This window comes from Numida meleagris, chromosome 6, assembly GCF_002078875.1.
Source record: "Numida meleagris isolate 19003 breed g44 Domestic line chromosome 6, NumMel1.0, whole genome shotgun sequence".
Classification (NCBI taxonomy): domain Eukaryota; kingdom Metazoa; phylum Chordata; class Aves; order Galliformes; family Numididae; genus Numida; species Numida meleagris.
In genome coordinates, this window is record NC_034414.1 from 58,175,131 (window position 1) to 58,194,630 (window position 19,500).

The 19,500-nt window shown below is 42.3% G+C and overlaps 1 long non-coding RNA gene across 1 annotated transcript in view; it reads left to right on the forward strand.

Annotated features, from left to right (window-relative positions):
* The window catches only part of LOC110401585, a 40,000-nt gene extending 21,970 nt beyond the window's left edge, over nt 1-18,030 (forward strand). Inside the window, exons 2-4 of the long non-coding RNA XR_002440443.1 lie at nt 11,592-11,804; nt 15,273-15,368; nt 17,902-18,030. This is a non-coding gene — a long non-coding RNA (uncharacterized LOC110401585). The remainder of the gene's footprint in view (nt 1-11,591; nt 11,805-15,272; nt 15,369-17,901) is intronic.

Below are 19,500 nucleotides of genomic sequence, written 5' to 3' on the forward strand. Positions count from 1 at the left end.
CCTCCAAATAAACACATTATTTGGTTGCCTCAAAGTTTCGAGGAGATGGGCTCATACCACCCTGGTTTTGATTTCAGCTGTTACTGATTTTGCAATTTTGTTTGACTTCTAGTTTGTTACAAAAAAAAAACCTCGTGGCCAAAGCTCAAATTAATGTGTATAAGAAATGTCCTGTAGAAGAGTTTGGAATGTGGTGGAGAAGGAAAATAATAAGGTCACCTGTGATGGAATCAGGACTTGCCTCTTGGCATCTTCTGTAAGCATCACATTTGCTTTGTTGGTAATGCTTCAGCACTTGCAGTTCCCATCATGGTGCGTGCATGCACGTGTTCTTACCAGTTAGCAGCTAAAGAATCTGCTAGAACAATTTTTATTGATGAAAATTAAAACCTGACCTTGGTAACTTTCCACAGTTTTAATCATTAAAGTTGCTACCCTCCTAACAGGATATTATTTCAAGAAATCTTGAGGAAAGAGTAAAGGATGGAACAAGAGAAAATGGGAAGCCACTTAAATCCAAATTTTCTTGCTTGCAAACACTGACAGCCTTTGCAGGAATATAGTAGTAATTTACAAACATTGTGAGCTGCCCAACGCCACACTCTTTAGCCCGCAAGTTTGCTCTCCAGCTCTGTGCCTTATGTAATTCTGATTGGTGTTACAGAACGCCTTGCTTAGAGAACAAATGGGATTGAGAAGAAGAGGTTTCTTCTATGTCCATGCCAGAATTTAACAACTATGTTTATTTCTGATTTCTCCTTTTTTTTTTTTTTTAAATCATGGGAAAAGTAGATATTTCTGCACTTAATACACCATAAGAATGTTGCAACATAGTTACTCGGTGACAGATTGAAGCATGATATATTCATTAAAGGAAGAATAATTCAGAGAGCCAGAAGCCTTTATTGACAGTTGGCCAGCAGCTGAGGCTATCCTTACATCAAAGATGCTGTAACAACTACCAGTTTAAAAGGAACAGAACTGCCTCACCATAAACTTAGATATATGCTCCCATCCAGAACTGAAGAGTGGTGCTGGCAAGACACTACCTTGCTTGAGATGTTAGTCACAAGCTGCTCTTCAGGCGTCAAACAATTAAACATACTGAAAAATCTTCGTTTCAACATGCTGATCTTTTAGAAAGACACAGTTTCTGAGGTTGCAGAATGAATATTTAAGAGTCTCCTTCTTTGGAAATTAGCATTCCAGGCCTGTCGTTTACAAAGACAATGCCAGCCATCTTGTCCCAAGATGAGGGAGAGAAGAGGAGCAAGGCAGACTAATGAGGGCTTTCAGCTAGGTCAAGGCACAACACTGAGCTGATGAACTGAAAATTACCGAGGAAATAAAATTGCCTAAAAAAATTACTGGCATTCTCCTCAGAGAAATTAATGTGAGACCCCTCCTTCAGGGGAGGCAGCAATTACTGCAGCATGGAGGGAGGGCAGAGCTGCTCCTCGAGTGTGGGAGGTCCTGGAAACAGAATGCATGACTTGTCCTTGGGAAATAGCACAGGACGAGAGTGGAAAAGTCAAGCAAAACTACACAATGAACTATAGAGGAGACCACATGTGATGGGTTTTTGTCAAGAGAGAAGAAGGTCGCTGGCAATATCCTGGACAAATCAGCAGTCTTATTCTTAAAATATGCCTTTGCTATTTTAGACAGAGCCAGTCCTCTCCCACATGCTGAATGAGTGAGGGATCTACAGTGGGACAAAGCCTAGCAGGAGCTCTTCCTCTTCTGATCTAAAGCACAAATGTAGCGTGTGATAATATTACTGGCATAATGGTATCATGGGATAAGAAAGATTGTATTTGTCCTAGGGCTTGGGGAGGGGGAAGGAGCCTGAAGTCAGGCCTGGTGTCCTGAAGCACGACTCATGAGGGCAACACGGCTTCGGAGGAAAAATTACTACCTAACAGGTCATGAACTGGCCACCATGAAATTCTACACCAGCTGACTGACAGCAGTGGAGAAGGGATAAAGGTATCAAACACGAGTCACGGACCACCTCAGTGTGCTACAGATGTGTGTGTTGTGGGCAGCGGAGTTTGCAGAGAGACTGATGGTGAAGAACCATCATACTGCAGTTTTTTCATGGTCTTCATGAGTATAATTCTGCTCTCTGAAGCTGGGCCAGTATTTCCTTCTCAGGATTCCTTCAGAGGAATTTGGCGCAGCCTGACCATGTCCTCCAATATGTGAACAGTGTGTGGCTAGCGTTGCACTGTTAGGTGCCTGCAGAGGTGGTCCCTTTGGGCTCTCCTAGGCATGACAAGAATCTTTGAGACATTGGGTTCAGTTCCTGTTTGTAGAACTTCAGTATGCAGAACTCATTGAATTTGGGATTCACACACTTTATCTGATGCTTCGTAAACAAAAAACACTTTCTACAAGAGAATATATTGAGGAAAATTCTACCAGTGTGACATTTTAGAAGTGCTGTTCCTTTCATGAAAGTTGATGCATATTTGCATCAGGGCCACTGCTCCACAGGAGGGATACTGGGATTTCCACCACAGAAAGAAAAGTGCCTGGCAATTTCTAGTGAATAATCTGAAATGTTAAGTGAAGGAATAGAAATAAATAGGATTTTTGAAAGTCATTTCTGTCTGATTAGAAAGGAATATTGTATAAGATAATCAAGCACTTAATACGTTGCAAGGGTTTGATGCTGAAGACTGGGGATATAACTGTGTCCAAATACTGTCCTGGTCCATTGCTGTTACTTTGGCATTATTGAAATCTCTCAGCACCTCCAGGGTCTCCCCAGCTGGTGCCTTTGCCAGCTTTGGTGGAGCAGCATCAGAAGACCCAATGCCAAGGCATGGATACCAGCTGGTTACAAACAGCTGGGGGAAAGTGAAAACTGCAAGGTAGGATATCAGCATCATCAGTTTGCAGATCAATAGCTGCTGATTTCTCAAGGATACAAAGTGAGTGCTTCAAAATTAATTGCTGGAATACGATATTAATACACGGGGGGGAAAATCAAAATGTGAGGACAGTTAGAAGAAACAGCAGTGAAAACAACCCACAAGTGATTTCTCCATGCAAAACACTCTAGGTTACTTTTTTCTGCCAAGCGTAACTCATCACCATCTTTCCTCAGTACCAATGAATTAGCATCATACAGTTCTTCAGGCAGATATATATGGCTTTCCTTTGCTGGCTCCTACTTAAGAAGTGTCATCTGCAGGAGATGCCTTGGCCCTCGACGCTCATTTTTCTGTGCCCACTTAGTCACACTTCTTTGTACAAAACCTCTGCAGAGTACCACCCTTTGGCCAGAGAGCTGTGTTTCTAACAGCCCTTTTGGAGATCAAGGGAACTGAGCTGAATCCTTGAACAAGTATGAACATTAATAGCAAAGGATTTGGTCCCCGTCTTTACTTAGGAAGGAAGTGTTCCTGTTCAGACCATGTGGTTGGGAGCAAATCCTCCTGGCAGCTGGGAAAGTTATTGCAAAAGTAGCTTGTAATATTCAAGTCATACCATCCAGGAATATACTGATTTCAGATTTTTTTTTTTTAGTGGAACACAAGTATGTGTATAATGGCCACTTTAACATCCTGCAGATTTGGGAGAAGTGAGTTTTGAACAATGGGAACTGGGAGAACTACAGTGCTGAAGAAGTGCTTATTCTAAAAAAATTGCATGTGCTGCTTTTGCTACACTCCTGAACAGAAAGATTTTTTTTTTCTAAAAAAGTTCCTTAGCCTATGCACTCATAAAGCTATTTAAAAACCCTCTTCTTTTACTGCTTTCTCTTGACAATGAAAAAAACCCACATAAAATCAATTTTCATTTAAAATTTTACAATTTTCATCCGCAGGATTTTTAGAGCAAATCAATGTCTCTTAATTAGCTTCATCTCACCTTGTGGTTTCCATTTCGGTGGTGTAGAAGAACTTTAATCTGCAATGCAGAGAGGTCCCCCATGGCAGATCTTGGAACTGCTTGAGAGGACTGTGATCCATTTGTGTTTAGGGGTGTCCAGAGGAGCAATGTAGGAGGAACACAATTGTACTTTAATGCTATGGGATACAGAGTACAAAGCAGAGTGGCAAGTTGCCCTGCTTCTGCCTGTATGGGTCCAGCATGTGTTGTCTGCTAAGTAGTGACCTCCTGAGGTTCACCACCCCAGAAGATAATGGCCATGGGTTGTGTATCCACAAATAAGATGCACAGGATACAGGCCAAGATGGAAACCTTTGCATTTTGCTGCCTCTCAGTAATATTTTTGCATCAGAATTAAGGCTCATGTTGCATAGCACCTTTTTCCTCTCATGAAAAGAAAGCATTGCCACATTCGGAAGAGTAAAAATAATACATTATGCAAGACACCTTGAGCTGCCTACATTTTTTTTGCCTTCATTACTATTTATTAGGATATTTGTGGGTAAGCAGAAGTCATTCTATTTGTGCTCAGCCCATGTTCCTGCCCTGCCCATGCAGTAATGTTACAATCCACTTTTTGTGACGTTACTCATTTGTCACCACAGGAGCAATTTTGAGATCACAAATACGGGTTGTGGCACTAATGAATTAATAAGGAGAAAAGAATGCTGATTGCAAAGATTTTTAATGCCTTCTTTGCAATCAGCAGGAATAAGAATAGAAAAAAAAGGTCTTACAGATAAAAAATGAGAAAATTCTCAGCATTACAGTTGGAAAACTCCACCTGGGTCCTGCACTGTTTCCATGCACCAGGCCAGGATGAATCTTCATGAGGCTGCTGCCTGCCTCGGAGAAAAATAGCTGCTCATCAGAGCTTCATTTTAAAGGATGAATTTTCATTCCGAGAATAACATTTAAACAGCATCAGTTTCCAAAAACTTGTGAAGAAAAATATAAACCTGAAAATGACAATGAGAAAAAATATTTTTCTTTCCACATTTTATTTTTAAATACTTAGTACTGATGAGTTTTATTATATTTTTTTTATGAACTAAGAAGAAGCCGAGTAGAAGCCTGAGGCTAAAATAGCTTCTCATCTTAGTAAAAGAGTTTCATTATGACCAGATTTCTATGCTGTCTGCTCACAGGATATAATGAACCTCCATTGGTGGCTGACCACGTAGTGAAGCTGCCATATCTCTATGGGCTGTGATGAGCATTGCTCCTGGAGTGGACCAGACCTGCTTCTGAGATGTTATTCCAGTTTTCAGCATCCAGGACAGGGATCGTTCCCAAAGTGCTTGAATGAAGCTTGGTTTCCCAGGGGAGGTACAGGTTGAATATTAGGAAACATTTCTTCTCAGAAAGAGTGGTGATGCACTGGCATAGGCTGCCCAGGGAGTGGGGGGGTCACTGTCCCTGGGGGTGTTCCAGAACTGTGGGGATGTGGCACTGAGGGACATGGGCAGTGGGCATAGGGAAGGGCTGGGATTGGGCTTGGGGATCTTAGTAGTCTTTTCCAACCTGAATGATTCTGTGATTCTATGATTTCTAGACAAGTCTTTCCCTTCCACCAGGGGAACAAACGGTTTGGTGTCCTATGATGCTATTGCTGGCGTTCTGTCCATCCAGTGGAAAACGATGATTGATTTATTTTATTTTGTTTTGCTGAACAAATTGTTAAAACCAGCTGTCCTGGTCCTTCTGGGTAGCCAACCACTGGCAGTGAGTGCGTGTCAGCATGGTGCAATGCCGGGACCATCGGGAAGCATTTCTGCAGCAGCAGCCAGAGCTTAGCAGTGGCTGAGCCCCAGGAGCTGGCTGGTATTCAGATGTCAGACAAGGCATGGAAAGCTGTTGTGCATTTATCAAGCTTCCCTTCCTTCCATAGGGAAGGGAGAGAATAACCACACTGTCCAGATCTATCAGGCTAAAGACTTTCAATCATCAGATTTTAATCAAGAAGGCAGGATAATCCATGTAGCTAATACATTTGGCTGTCATGGCAAACCTCAGATAATGCCCGTGGAGGAAGGTAGAGGCCAGAAAAACATTAATATTGACAACTGTAAAAGTAAATTATGCCAAAGCATAGAAGAACAATGAAGCAAAAGCTGCTTCTGAGGCTCATATGGGATCACAAGCACTAACAGTACAACGGTGTTATGTCTTCTCTGCATTTCATTAGCAGTTGGCATTAATAATAACAGCACAGGTATCACACAAACTCTTCCATCATTATTAGTTCTGCTACTTATAGCGGTTCATGAGTTTACTAAACTCAGAGTAAGCACGGTCCATTCTATCACAGCAAGAAATTCAAAGCAGCACCAGCATGTGTTCTGGATGGGTGGCCAGGGTGGACACAGGACCTGTGCCTGCCCACTGCCTTGGCTGGAGCCAAGGAGGCTGCAAACCAGCCAGCTCCAGGCTTTTTGTCAGTACCAGTGCAAACTGTCCATCAGGCTCCTGACATCACTGCCGTCCTTTTTATTCCATAAATGCCCCAGAAGATTTTGCAGTAAGCCAAACCATTTACTCACAAGCATTTTTTTTTGGCTACTCCCACAAGCTTTAGTAGCTATTCATACAGGGTTTGTTCTTTCCTTCCTGAATTAGTCAACCCAGCCAAGTAGCCAATGGGACTTCATCCCTATCTCCATTGTGACTGCACAATCTTCTGCAACTATCATCTTTCCTGGTAAATTCAGGGAAAATAAGTCCATATCTTCAAATGCTTCACACGTTGATTACATTAACTCAGTTTGTTCCCTCTGGAGTGGTACCAAATCTTGCATCTGTACAGAGAAGTTGTCCTCATTATATTGTTATTATAGTTATACTCTGTGTGTGTGTGTGTTACATGTTTTCTGGACACTCATCTTCAAAATCTCTTTTTATTACAAAAAAAGAAGAAATTATTCAAGAGGTGATGAAATCAACTCTTCAGTTTCTTCATATGTGATATGTATTACAAGTGCTGTTAAACACTTACGCAGATATTACATGATGCATTTTATTGTTTAGTTACTCAAGTTGCCAAACATATATTCAATTATACTCAGAAATATACTAGAAATCTTATTTGGAAAAATCCATCAATATTGCAGAGAAGTAATCAGCTACTTTGGGATTTTGTGTTTCTCACATTTTTTCTGAGAAGGAAAGGAACATAAATGACATTCAGGTCTTACAGGGAAAAAACAGGATGCCATCCAGAGAGATCTAGACAGGCACAAGCAGTGGTCCCAGAAGAACCTCATGACGTTCAACAAATACAAATGCAAGGCCTTGCACTTGGGTCCTGGCACCCTTTCCAACTCAACAGATTCTGTAACTCTATAAATTTTCTCAAATGTTGAAACAACCAGAGTATGTAGAGTTATCTGTGCTGGACAGAGATAATTCTGCAATATTCGTTCAGTGATATTAGTGTAATACGCTAATATCTGTAACATATTTTATGTTATTTCTTTAAAGAACTTAGCATTTTAGTCCTCTTGTGTATCATACTTCACCAGTGCAAAGATTTCCAATTATCCCCTTTATGTTATAATTTATTTCTTTCAGAACCCTCAACATTCTTCCTCCTGTGGCTTTGCTGCTCTTGAATTTAAGCCTTTTTCATAGATTCCTCAGAGTCTTCAGTCTAAGCTCCCTTGTCAGGTGTCCTTGGATAAAGAAATTTTGCGTTGTATTTTCAATGGAAACGTTATTCCAAACACTGTTACTTCACTTTCCAGCTACTTCATCATCTTTCTTTCAATAAATCAGTTGATTTCGCCTTGCTTGTCTAGAGGTCTCACGCTCATCCTGTAAATTTTCTTGATACTGAAAACTTTTTACAGCATAATTTTTATCCCAAACTGTTTGTGATGTAAATTAAGGTTTGAAATTGTCAACGTGTTTTCGTGACATGAGTGTTACCATATAGCAGTCAGCCTGGCGTGTTGGGTGGTAAGTGTGGTCCTGGTCTCCAGCAAAGAAAAATATGCACAGTAACCTGCTCTCTCTCTGCAATCTCTGTTGAGTTTCCTCAAACCTCCTGGCTAACACTGCAGATATGAGAGACTAGAAGGGACCAGCTGAAGCAATGTGCCCACTTTTCTCACATCTGAAGGCAGAATCTGGCTCTTATTTTTTTTTCCCCTTGATAAAACAATTAGGAAATGCCACAATCAGATTGCTAAATGCTCTCATCCAACTGGGTGAGCTATTCTTAGGTAGCCATTTTTCCTTCCTGTTCTCTTCTTTTGCTGTTCAGGCTTATTTTATGTGGCCCTAGTGTCTTGGAAGAGGCAATCATGGCATTCTGTGTACTGCTTCAGCCTGTCTCAGGGGGCCATGCAGTCAACCTCACCTTCTCTTGCTTAGGCAGAAGCCCTTGTAGCACGTATCTCTTATCAGATGCCAATTGTTCACAACTGGTCCCAACCTTGAGTTAACACTCTGGGATAAAAAATGGCAGAGTTATGCTTATACTGTATGGGAAGAAATAAAAACTTTACCCTGCTCATAACGGTTCGTTCATATAAATGAAATTTATGTTCCACATAAAGCAAGAGATTCTGATAAAAATAATGCTGAAATCATATGCTTTTAAGTAGAAACCTCGATGCCTAAGATATTTAAAGCTATGAAATGATTTACTTTTATAACCGAAGGTTGAATAACCTGAACATCTATGAGTTGCATAAATTTTCCACAAATATTAGTTTGTATAATATTCTGTAATATCCGTCATATCAGAAAAGATATAATCAACCCAGTTGACCATTATTAAAATGTGAATTATATGCAATCCCCCCTCTCTTTTTTTATTACAGTTCTTTTGTATTTCTTAAGCCATACAAAATTTAATAAATCTTTTCAGGACTTAATAAAGAGCAGAAGATTTATATATGTAGTAAGACATTCATTTAGTCTTCATAGTTGCATTGAATTTATTTTCATCGGATTCCTCATCACCTGCTAGTTACCATATTTATTGCATTCTCTGTTTTGCTTCTCAAAGCACGTACGTATGAAATGTTCTTGGAAGAATATCTGTGCAGATGTTGTGTTCATTAGGTGAATGTACCAAAACCATCTGATCAGCCAACACACTTGACTTAGAGTAATTGAGAGTTGTGGGTTCAAATCACTGCTGTCCATCAGGTGAGCTCCCAGAGAGCTCAGGTACTTGCTCTTTTTCCCTCATAGGGCCCTCCTATTTCAAGCACTAACCATAAAACTGTCTAAATGTTATTGAGAAACAGTGCTGCATTTACATATTAAATAGATGATTTGTGACAATTCAGACCTAATTTGTTACTCCTTAACTCCACAACAATTCTAGTGTGTAGGATTTTCTAGAAAAGAAAAAATTTCCATCTGAAGTCATTGAGCAGCAGCATCACCTCTTGCAGTGATCCCAGATGGACTCCGCTACAGCCTGGGACCTCCCCTGGAAGTTAATAAGCACATCCAGAGATTAATAGGCATGAAATTGCTTGAGACTGTAGACTGATGAGGATCTGAGAGATCCACCCTGCTTTTGCAATTCTAATAGCTCTTCTCAAAACAGGGAACTTCAGGGGCTTATTTATGGGACTGTTCATGTGTTCTTCTGTCCTCACATAAAGTGGCTTGAGACTGTGTGAAGAGTATGGAGCATGTTTGTAGCAAAGACTTTAAGAGTATCAGCTGCCAGCTATTTTATCTCTTTGGACCACCATTCTTGAAAAATTTTCCTTGTGATGAGCAAAATATGCTACATCTAATCAGGCAAAAGCTGAATTCAAGATACCCTAAGGGTCCTCCTCTTCATCAGCTGCAGGAACAGAAATGGGTTCTACATGAAAGACAGAATTCTCCATCTTCAACTCTGGCACCTTCTTTGTCAAGTAATACTTTTAGTTTTCTTTCCACCCTGAACTAGAGGGCTAGACCAAAAACCCAGTCTTTGTGCAACTTGTTCCTTTCTGTGCCACCAGCTAGTTGATGTCATGGGGGCTCTTCTGCATCTCACAGCATTGGCTTTCAAAAGAATAGAATTCTGGGTTGCAACAGTTTGTTCGATGTGTACCGCATATATGAGTAAAGTATATATTCTGCATTCACAGTATCATGAAGAGAGGTGGAAGGGAACACCAGTGCCCATTTCTGCCTGGTGTGGGTTGTACTCTGTGTACGATGATTCAGTCATAACACTAGAAAATGCATTCTTTGCTCATTATCTGGTTTCTAAATAGCAGTAGAGGAGGGAATCTGATTATGTATGTAAAACTCTCCTTGGCTGAATCAGTTCAGACCACCGCTTCACCACAGCATCCTGCCCTTGAGTGCACCCAACATTAATGGTTTGGTAAGAGCAGAACAAGGTGCAAATACCTGTAGTGATGCTTGCTGGGAAATATCTGTTTCCTTATTACCAAGGAGTAAAACCATCTTCTTGGATGAAGTTTGGCATATACAAAATTCTGAATGTTGTAAGTTACATCTGTATGAGAACAGACCGCAGCATCATAACTGGATTTTAATGAGCAGTTGTCCCACACCAATATTCAGTTAAGTGCTGCCCTACTCCTACAAAAACCCTTGAAGTCTCAATGTGATTGCTTTTACATTATTTGAAGAGGTAACTCCAAAAAGAAACGCCTACCATGCAACCAGAATGCTACCAGGAATGGAAATGCTTTAAACTACGTACATTTTTTTCTTGAAAACATTGAATTTGTTTATGGGTTTTGTCCAAATGTTTTGCTTTAAATTCTTTTAAGGATTTTTTTTTTCTATTTTCCAATACTGCCGATTTAAAAAAAAAAAAAAAAAAAGCAGTTTATTTACTCAGTTCTATTGCTGCCTATCTGCAAAGCTACCATCCCAACTCAGGGGAAAAAAAAGTCAGAATATTGACTGAAACCCTACGAACAAGAACACAGCAGAATATTGCTTGTGGTTGTAAAAAGGCCCTTTTATTTGGAGAAAATGCAACTCTGCTATCACAGTGGAACTACACATCTGTCTAAGCACTTATAAAGCTGTTCCTGTACCTCAGAGAAAGATTGCAGCATGCCTTACTCACTGAAATAGAACAAATATGTCCTGGAAAATTGTATTAGAATAACCCAGATGGAGACTGTCAAAATATAAATCTTTGTAAGTAACTGATATATATCTCAGGGACAAAAAGAAACAAACAGCACATGTAGGCCGCTGCTAATGAATCACATTATTCATAATGCTGTTAATGACTCGGGCATGGATACCTTGTGTAATTAGATTATAAGTAAGCATAGCTTAAGCAGATGGAGCTTGTCGGAATTTCAATATGCCGCAAACTGCATTTCATACTAGAAACACAACTAATTGCTTTGTCATGATTTATATTCTGGAGCTATTTTACACACTAGCATCCAGCATTTCAGATCTTGTCCTGTCAAAATGCACATCAGCCAGGGATTTCAAACGACTTTTTCTTTTTTTCTTGATTTTTTAGCTTCAATGACATCTGCTGTATCCGTAGCTTAGTCATCATTTCTGCAGGCATTCTATGGGTAGGAAGTACGCTGCAGAAAAAAGTGAATTCAAATGAGTCGTACCAGCTTCTGGAGCAGGAATTGGCATGTTGGATACATGGAGAGGAAAGTGCTTTAAGCAGCTATGTAAGGCAGGCACTCACATGTGTTCATCTTTCTTCCCGACAGATGTAACTGAGAGAACAGCAGTGACACTCCAACATCCCCTGTGTGCTGGTGCCCACGACCCGCAGTCAGCATTGCAGGGTCCTGGGGAGGGCTCCGGGTGAGAACCCCTGGTGCCTTCCCCACAGATGCCAAAGGACAGGACAGTGATTTCCCTGCTGGGGGAGTAAGGGAGAAAAACAGCTGCCTGGCCGAGGATGCAGAACAGCAATAAAGGTAATTGTCGTATAGAAAAAGAAATAACGTTTGATGAAATTGTATCCTTTCAGGCTTCCGGTTTGTTCCATGTCCCATTTTCAACTGGTAGTCTTACAATACGTGAAAGCAGACATCCAAGGTATGTTTTTGCTCTGGGACTGAGACATGGTTTGTGAGGTGTCTGTGATGCTGCCTTTACACAGCGTTTTCAGAAAGTAAAAAAGGAGGGTTAGAGGAAACTGCTGTATGGTAAGCACAGAGCTGGTCAGAGTATTTATCAGTGTCTTGCTGTCAAGCTCAGAGGACATTTCAAAGGAATTGCCCCAGGAGTTAGTCCCAGGTTCAGTTCTATTCAGTACTTAAGGGCTCACCTATCCCATGTGTGGATGGCAGCTGTGAAGGACCACAAACACTTTAAGTCAGAATGAAAATTTTGAACCAATGAAATGGTCCAAGAGTCACAGTGAAGCAGTCCAGTCAAGGCAAGGGCTGTGGAGTTCTTTTAGAAAGGAACAGTGGTCGGGTCATGTAGAAATGCATTATTTCCTGATGCAGAGCACCAAGTTAGGCTGAACACCATGGTTAGCAAGAGAGATGTTGCAGGATACACACAGAGATAAGCACGATTGCTGGTGGAAGAGCCATATGCAGGGACCTGGGAAATGATCCCAAGGGATCGGAAAGAATTCTCTCCTTCCCAAAAGCGGAGTTGATCGGAGATTAAAGACCACTCATCCACATTGATTGCCATTATGCAATTAAATCTCCCCGTAGTTAAACTCACTGTATAGAAATCTAACAAAATCAGAAATGACTTCCCCATTTGTGATCTCTGAGATAATGTCAGGAAATCTTTCTTCCTTTAGCCACCCTATGGCCAGAGATGACCCATCTTGAAAACCTCAGTCCCAAGGCACGTCACTGTGGTGTGAGTGTCCCAGGTATGCTGGGAGCTTTCTCCCTGTGAGACCACACGTCCCTCAGCCTCTTTTGTTCTCCCAGAATGTGGTTTTTCAGGTCTTCAGTGCTAGTTTTGGTTGCTGGACCACAGACTGCTAAGGCATGTCTGTGCCAGGACATGCACACGTTACTTGGAGGGGTGGGTGTGCATATCTTGTTGTGCCATTTTGCTGTTTTTTTTTTCTCTCTTCCTTCCACATCTCTTAATTAAATCATAAATTTACATTAAAAAGTCTTGCAGTCCGAGGCATAATCACCTCACTGCACTGAACAAGTCACAGCCTACACTTAGATTATTACATAGCTACTCTATATTAAATTATATTCATGGCTATTAAAGGTGAAAGAAAAAGGAGCATTGAGAACACGTGGCTGCTGCAGGATGGCAATAGCCTTCCAGAAGGCATTACAAGATCCACAAGGTCGTTTGAATTCACCATGCCTAATTAAGTTGTTCTCAGTGTTAACAGCTGAAAAGCCATTCAAAGTAGTTTATGTATCAGCTTTGTTAAGTAGCGTATTAGCTGCATGGGAGTAAAGGCAAATAATGTGCAAGGGAAAATTCCTCAGTCTTAAACAATCAGAACAAGGTCTAAAGAAAAGCTCATTATAATGATTTCTTTTTATGCTAGTTAACAGATTTCCTGCAGGGAAAAAAAAAACACTTTTCCGTGCCAACATAGGAGGCCCAACAAAACCCAAACAACTTTTGCCCTGTTACACCTTTGAAGAGCACAGACAAGGGGCTTGTGCTGTTCTTCCTGACCCTCATTAAGCCTGGGAGGCTGCGTCAGACCACAGTCCAATGTTGGGGGAAAGGAGCAAAATCCAAGGTTTTAATGTTGGCTGTATGAACACACACAGTTCCATTTCCATCACTGTATACTTCTTCCTTTGAATGCACTGTTGTACTTTGAAAAAATGTATAGGGAGCTCCAAAACAAGAATGTTCAGTGCTGAAGAGGCCAAGCTGCGCATTTGATCTACTAAATCAACACCTGTCAAGATGAACTCCTTTCAGATGCTCTGCTATGACACTGAGCCTGTGCACCCCGGCAGCCCTGCAGCCACAGCATGCTGTTTCCATCCAGGTGACCTCCATAAATGTATGCAGTGAGCTGCAATTACAGTTAACTGAGTCAGCCTGCTCTAAACCAAGACACAGAGAACATCTTGGTAGACAGTATTGGGACATTCAGCTTGAAAATGCCAACATTCTGTTAAGTTTGCTTTGCTTTTGCCCACGCTATTTCCTATCTTAATACGAATCACTGAGACACGGGGAAAGAAAATGTGGCAGAGAAGCCAGAATCCAATTGCTCATTGAAGTTAGTGTGGAAAATAGAGGTTAAAAATAATCTAATAAACGGTTACAGGTCAAATTCTGACCAACCTGCTCTCTGCAGTTTTACCTCTGGTTTCTGGAATCTGCATTTCATCCAATAAGTAGGAAAAACGTTCTACAGATGAACCCGTTTTTTGTTTGGCTTTGTAAGTACGAATTCATTCCATTTTACACTCAGCAGTAGAATTTCAGGAGGTTACATCTGCAGAGCTGCTCGCTGCCGCTCCTCACTCTCATCTGACATAATTCTGTGCAGCGCAGGACATCGTTGGAGCAGCACAGGGTAATCCCAAGGGTGCAGATCCCCGACCTTTGGGCGTACCCCCTGGAAACACAGCACCACACGAGGATTCATGGATCATGCTTCATTTGCCACAGCTCAAATTCACTGCCAGTTTGGAAAGGGAAACTGGACAAAGGCGCAGAAAGGAGGAAGTCCTTGCCTCTCAGGGAGCTGCTAGAAGCGGGGTGGGTGATCTGGAGAATGGCTGCTGTTGCTCTCTTCCTTAGGTTTCCCTTTTGGCCTCTGTCTGAAATGGGAGGTGGCACTACATGAACTTCTGCTCTGGACCAGTGCGTTGTTTCCTATAGCCCTAGTGTTTTGCGAGCATGTGTTTATGTGACAGTGCAGTTTCTTGAATGGGAAGGGAAAGGACAGAAACAAATACAAGTACATTCCTGTTAATTTCATTACATTCCCAGTACAAAACTAATTATTCCTTATTTCCAGCAAATTGAGCAGGGTGAGCAGCAGGAATTCCTCTGGATTCTAACCCTGCACCTGTGGTACATCTCCCAGCAAGTGATGGGCTTGAGTGTCTGCAAGGGAGGGTTGGAGGGTTTCTGTGCAAACAAAACCCATTTCTAACCTTGGCAGCTGCAGCAGAGAGCTGCTGGTTGTTGCTCTGCACTTGAGGAGCCAAACAAGGCGTGAGCTCCTGGCTTGGCTGAGGTTCCTTGTGCTGGGACAAAAACAGGGCACAAACATATCCCATGTAGCTGAAGTATATTCAGCTACGCAGGTTTATATGCAGAGAGGCTCCAAGTTGTTTCTATGGACCAGGACAAGCAAACTCACACATTTCTTTTTTCTTCCTTTAAGCCGCAAATCCAGTCTCATTTTCTCTAAATCACATGCTAGACAGGCTGGTTTTCAACCAACCTCTGCGTTTACATTACAGCTCCATTTCCTGTCCCCATGCTCCGGCTACTTCTGGAACCAGTGGAGTGACTTCATGCAAGGAACCCACCAGAATTTGATGTTGGACACTGCCGAGGTAAAAGGGTGTACTCTTACCAACCATGGCCCATGGTTAGCTCAGTTGTGGCTTTGCAGAGCCTTGCCCATGATCCTGTAGCCACTGGGGTGAGACCCTGCGGTGCTCTCTTGCCCCCAGTGCAGGCCAAGCATCCCATGGGGCTGGCTGCAGAGCCCATCATCACCTTCCCCTGAACCTCTGGCTGCAAACTGACAGGGCTGGCTTGCATGCGTTGCACCTGCCACGAAAAATGAACTTTCAAATAAAGAAGAAATGCAGTCCAATAAATCTGCAGAGGAAAGGGAGAGGAATATACTCCGCACGTGCTTTGATTGTAGAGGAGGGAAAAAAGGCAGAAAGCCTTTTTTCTAAGAAGAAAGGACTCTGAGGCGATGAGGAGCAAATGAGAATCCTGCAAAGCCACAGGTGCTTTTTGGGCTCAGTGCTGAGGGGCAGCAACTCGAGGGCTCTGCTCCCATGCATCGCAGCTCAGATACGCTGAGAAGATGGCTCAGCCCCTGGTCGGGTGCTCTGCATGGAGCACCCTTAGTTCCAGCTTGTGGCATTTTGCAGGTTGCATGGAGGAACAAAGCAGTCCTAATTTCAGTCCTGTTTGATTTTGCTCATTATGTTTATTGTTTCTTGCTGTGCTAGTTTATTACAAGTGCATACGGAGCCTTGAAGTCGCTTTTCCGAGCAATCCATCACTCCTGGAGCCACTTTGTTCTGCTTCCCTCACGTACAGCCCAAAGCCTTGCTCATTTGAATTGCTTCTCTTTGTTATTGACTTCACTTCTAGCCCAGCTTCCCAGCTGGGCTCCGAGCATCCCTGAGTGCCTCAGCACACAGCTGTGCTGCAGGGCAGAGCAGAGCTTTGGGCTCTGACCCCTTGTTCAGTACCAAGCTGAAAATCTCCTATTGTGTCTTTGCAGAAGTCTCATTTTCTCTCTGTATGCTTTGAGTGCAGTATCTTTGGAAGGCAACAGGTTGTTTTTTTTTTTCTTTCTTTCTTCTTCTTTTTCAGATGGTCAGTCAAGGATTATACATTTTTGCTTTACTTGAGTGCTGCCTTTGTACTTCTGTTTATTCCTTCCCTTTGAGGATGGCTGGAGCAGACATTCATCCTGTAAGACACTTGCCGTAGCAAACCCTGATGTTAGCCTAGGATCCTGCAGCTTTCTGCATTCATCCCATGCAGTGCCTTCCTCTGCAAGTAGCAGATCTCCCCGTGCTATGGCAGAGCAACCATCAGCTTGCAAGGAGCTTCCAGGGGAAACCGAGCCCTTCCTGTCCAAATCCGTGATTCTGAAAATGTTTCGGCTGTTACTGAGCTGTGAACGTGTCTAAAATCCATCAATCTGTCTTTTGTTTCTCAAGCAGGAGGAGCTGCCGTTATGGTGTCAATCCGCCACAAGTTTGGTGGAGTCATCCTTTTTTTTTTCCTTCTTTTTTGACGTGACTCAAGTGAAAATAAGGATACCCGCAGTCACATCACCTCATGGCTGGATCTCTTTGTGCCAGCTCTGTTTTCATCTCAAATGAAAGCTCTGCCTGCTCACCCAAAGCTGTCTAGTTTTTCCCCGCAGGTCTGTTTGTTTTCTGAACGGTCCCTTGCTAACCTCGTGCATGTGGGAATTGCTACGAAATAGAAATAGGCTTGGACTTGTTCACATCCACTTGCTGTTTGCAAGATGAAAACACATAGAAAAGCGATTTAGAGTGACAGAACGCTTTTTAATTTAAAAAAGAAAAGGTTTTCTGGATGCCTAGAACTTAATCCGAACCATCAAACAGAGCAGAAGCGTTGTATTTTAGACTCACTGACATCTCCTGTGTGGCACAGTGCTGTTAAATCCTTCGTGTGTCTGCTAGGAATCTAAAATTCTCCAAGCAATTAAAGCAAATTAATTCAAGGCAGCAGTGCACGTCAAGCGTTTTCTATAAATGTTTTCCTGATTTAGACCTCTTTCTGTACTGTATCTAAATTGTCAGATGTTTCAAAGAACTATTTTATTTCCTTTTGTGACTTCCCCCCCGCCACAGACTTGCTGAGAATTCTCCTCCAGCTAGAAAAGGATACATTTGGGCTTCCCCTCATCTTTGGTATCTTTCCATGCCTCAGTGTTTCTTTCACGTGTTTAAAACCACCTTTGGGACAGACAGGTGCCTCTACACTCCACTCCAGCTGCAGCAAGGCATACACAGAGCTCCCAGCCCCATCAACAGCTCCACCTCAGTGAGCAGTGGTTCTCCACGGTCACTCCCTACAAGTTCACCTAAATGAAGTTAATCCTATGGAAAAGAACGAAAGGGTCAATCTCCCCCAAGCCCTGTTTGTTATCCCCTCCTTTCCAGGTGCTGGCACTCCCTTCCAGGTGGCTGCAGGCTGCACATGACCCTATATAACTCCTTTCAGGTCCTTTCTACCTCTCCCTTAGTTTTCCTAGGAGGTCTTGCTGTCGTTTGCCATCAAATTTGCTGCCCCAAAGCAGGTGGTCAGCCCTGTGTGTGGCTCAGCTGCACCTACAGCCTCGTCTGCCTGTCCTTGCAGCTCAGCCTGCTCCGTGAAGTACATAGTGCTGCTTGGGATGCAGCCCTGCTGCAATGGCACCACGAGTTTGGGTACCTGCCTGTGCTTCCCCACCAGAAAGGACATCAGAAACCAGGTAAGAGTGAAATGTTTTGAAATGCAAGGAACCTTCTAGTTCTGCAGCTGCTATCTGTGAGCCTGCATTTGTGCTACAGCCCATACTTTTTCCCAGGTGTGCCCAGGGACTGCCTTTGTTTTCTCCTCAGCCTCCCTCAGTCCTTGTTGGTACATGTCAGCTTCCACCTTTCTTGAGTCAGCCTTTGAGCCTAAAAGTGTGCAATGCTTAATGGTAGGTGGAAGCACTGCTGTATTCACAGCCATGCACTGGTGTGAGATTTGCTCCAGAGCTTCCCAGGTTGAGTGGCTTAAGAGTGAATACAAAGAGTTTCCAACCTCAGCTGCGGACTGGGCAAAACTGGCAAAATATGCTTACATCAGTAGTCAGTAGTGTGGGCTGTTTTCTTCCTATGGGGTAATAGAAATTGCAGTAATTCATGGAGATAGGTTGATTTTTATTATTCATTTTCCACTGGGAGACAAACAAGCTAGCAAATGAGAACAACTGTTCTTCGTACCTTGTTTCAACTGACTGCCCTGACTTGTCATTACATGAAACAAGAAGAAAAAGAGAAATTGTCTTTCCATTTATTGGAATATCTTCAAAATCTGTGCCTGTAGTCTGTTAGAAACCAGAACGTTCTTAAATTTGTGAGGAATGCAGCTCCTGCTCAGCTCTCTTGTTGTCATATGCTGCACAGCAGAGTGCATCCCTTCCTAAATCCAAGTAGTAAAACGGAAGGAAGATTGCCAGCTGAAATGTTGTGCAAAAGCACGTGCTCAGGCTGGCAAGGTTTCTGAGGCATGGAAAGCCACCTGACTTGGGCATCTCCGGGCTGCCAGGGCTGGGGGCTATCAGTCCCTAAGCTGTAGGGAGGGAACCAAAAAGTCCCATTTGCACTGAAGCTGCTTTGACTCAGAAGGATCAATAACGCTTATTTGCAAGTGTTTATAGTACATTATTTGCATTTGTGAAGGTAATGAAAAAACTATTGAATTTTAATTAGCATTTTCTGGCTCGCTTGGGAGACTTCTGATTCAATCCGCAGATACTTTCAGTGTATTTTGAGGCAGCACAGTGGGCAAAATGTAGAATAATTTCTGATGTTCTGACACCATTATAAGAAAGAACCTCCTCTAAAGCACAGCTTTCCATGATCTACCCGCTGCCAGGAGTTATTACAGAAGCATAATAATGGGCCTATTGTGCTATAAATTGTTTTGTCATTTTACATTTTTGGTAACTGCTGAGAAGAAAAAATAAATAAAATGGCCAGTTTTCATCTCTGAAACCAAGCTTCGGCTGTGAAAATATATATTTATTTTCTATTGTATGTAATAACATTTGGATAAATAGATCAGCTTTTTCTCTGCTACATGCTCCAGAATAAATAATTGTGCTACATGTCCGTGTGTTTTAGATAGAAAAATCCACGATGAGAAGTGATAAATGTAGCAAGTCTCAATGGTTGCGTACTGTAGGATTGCAGTTTGTCTGATGAG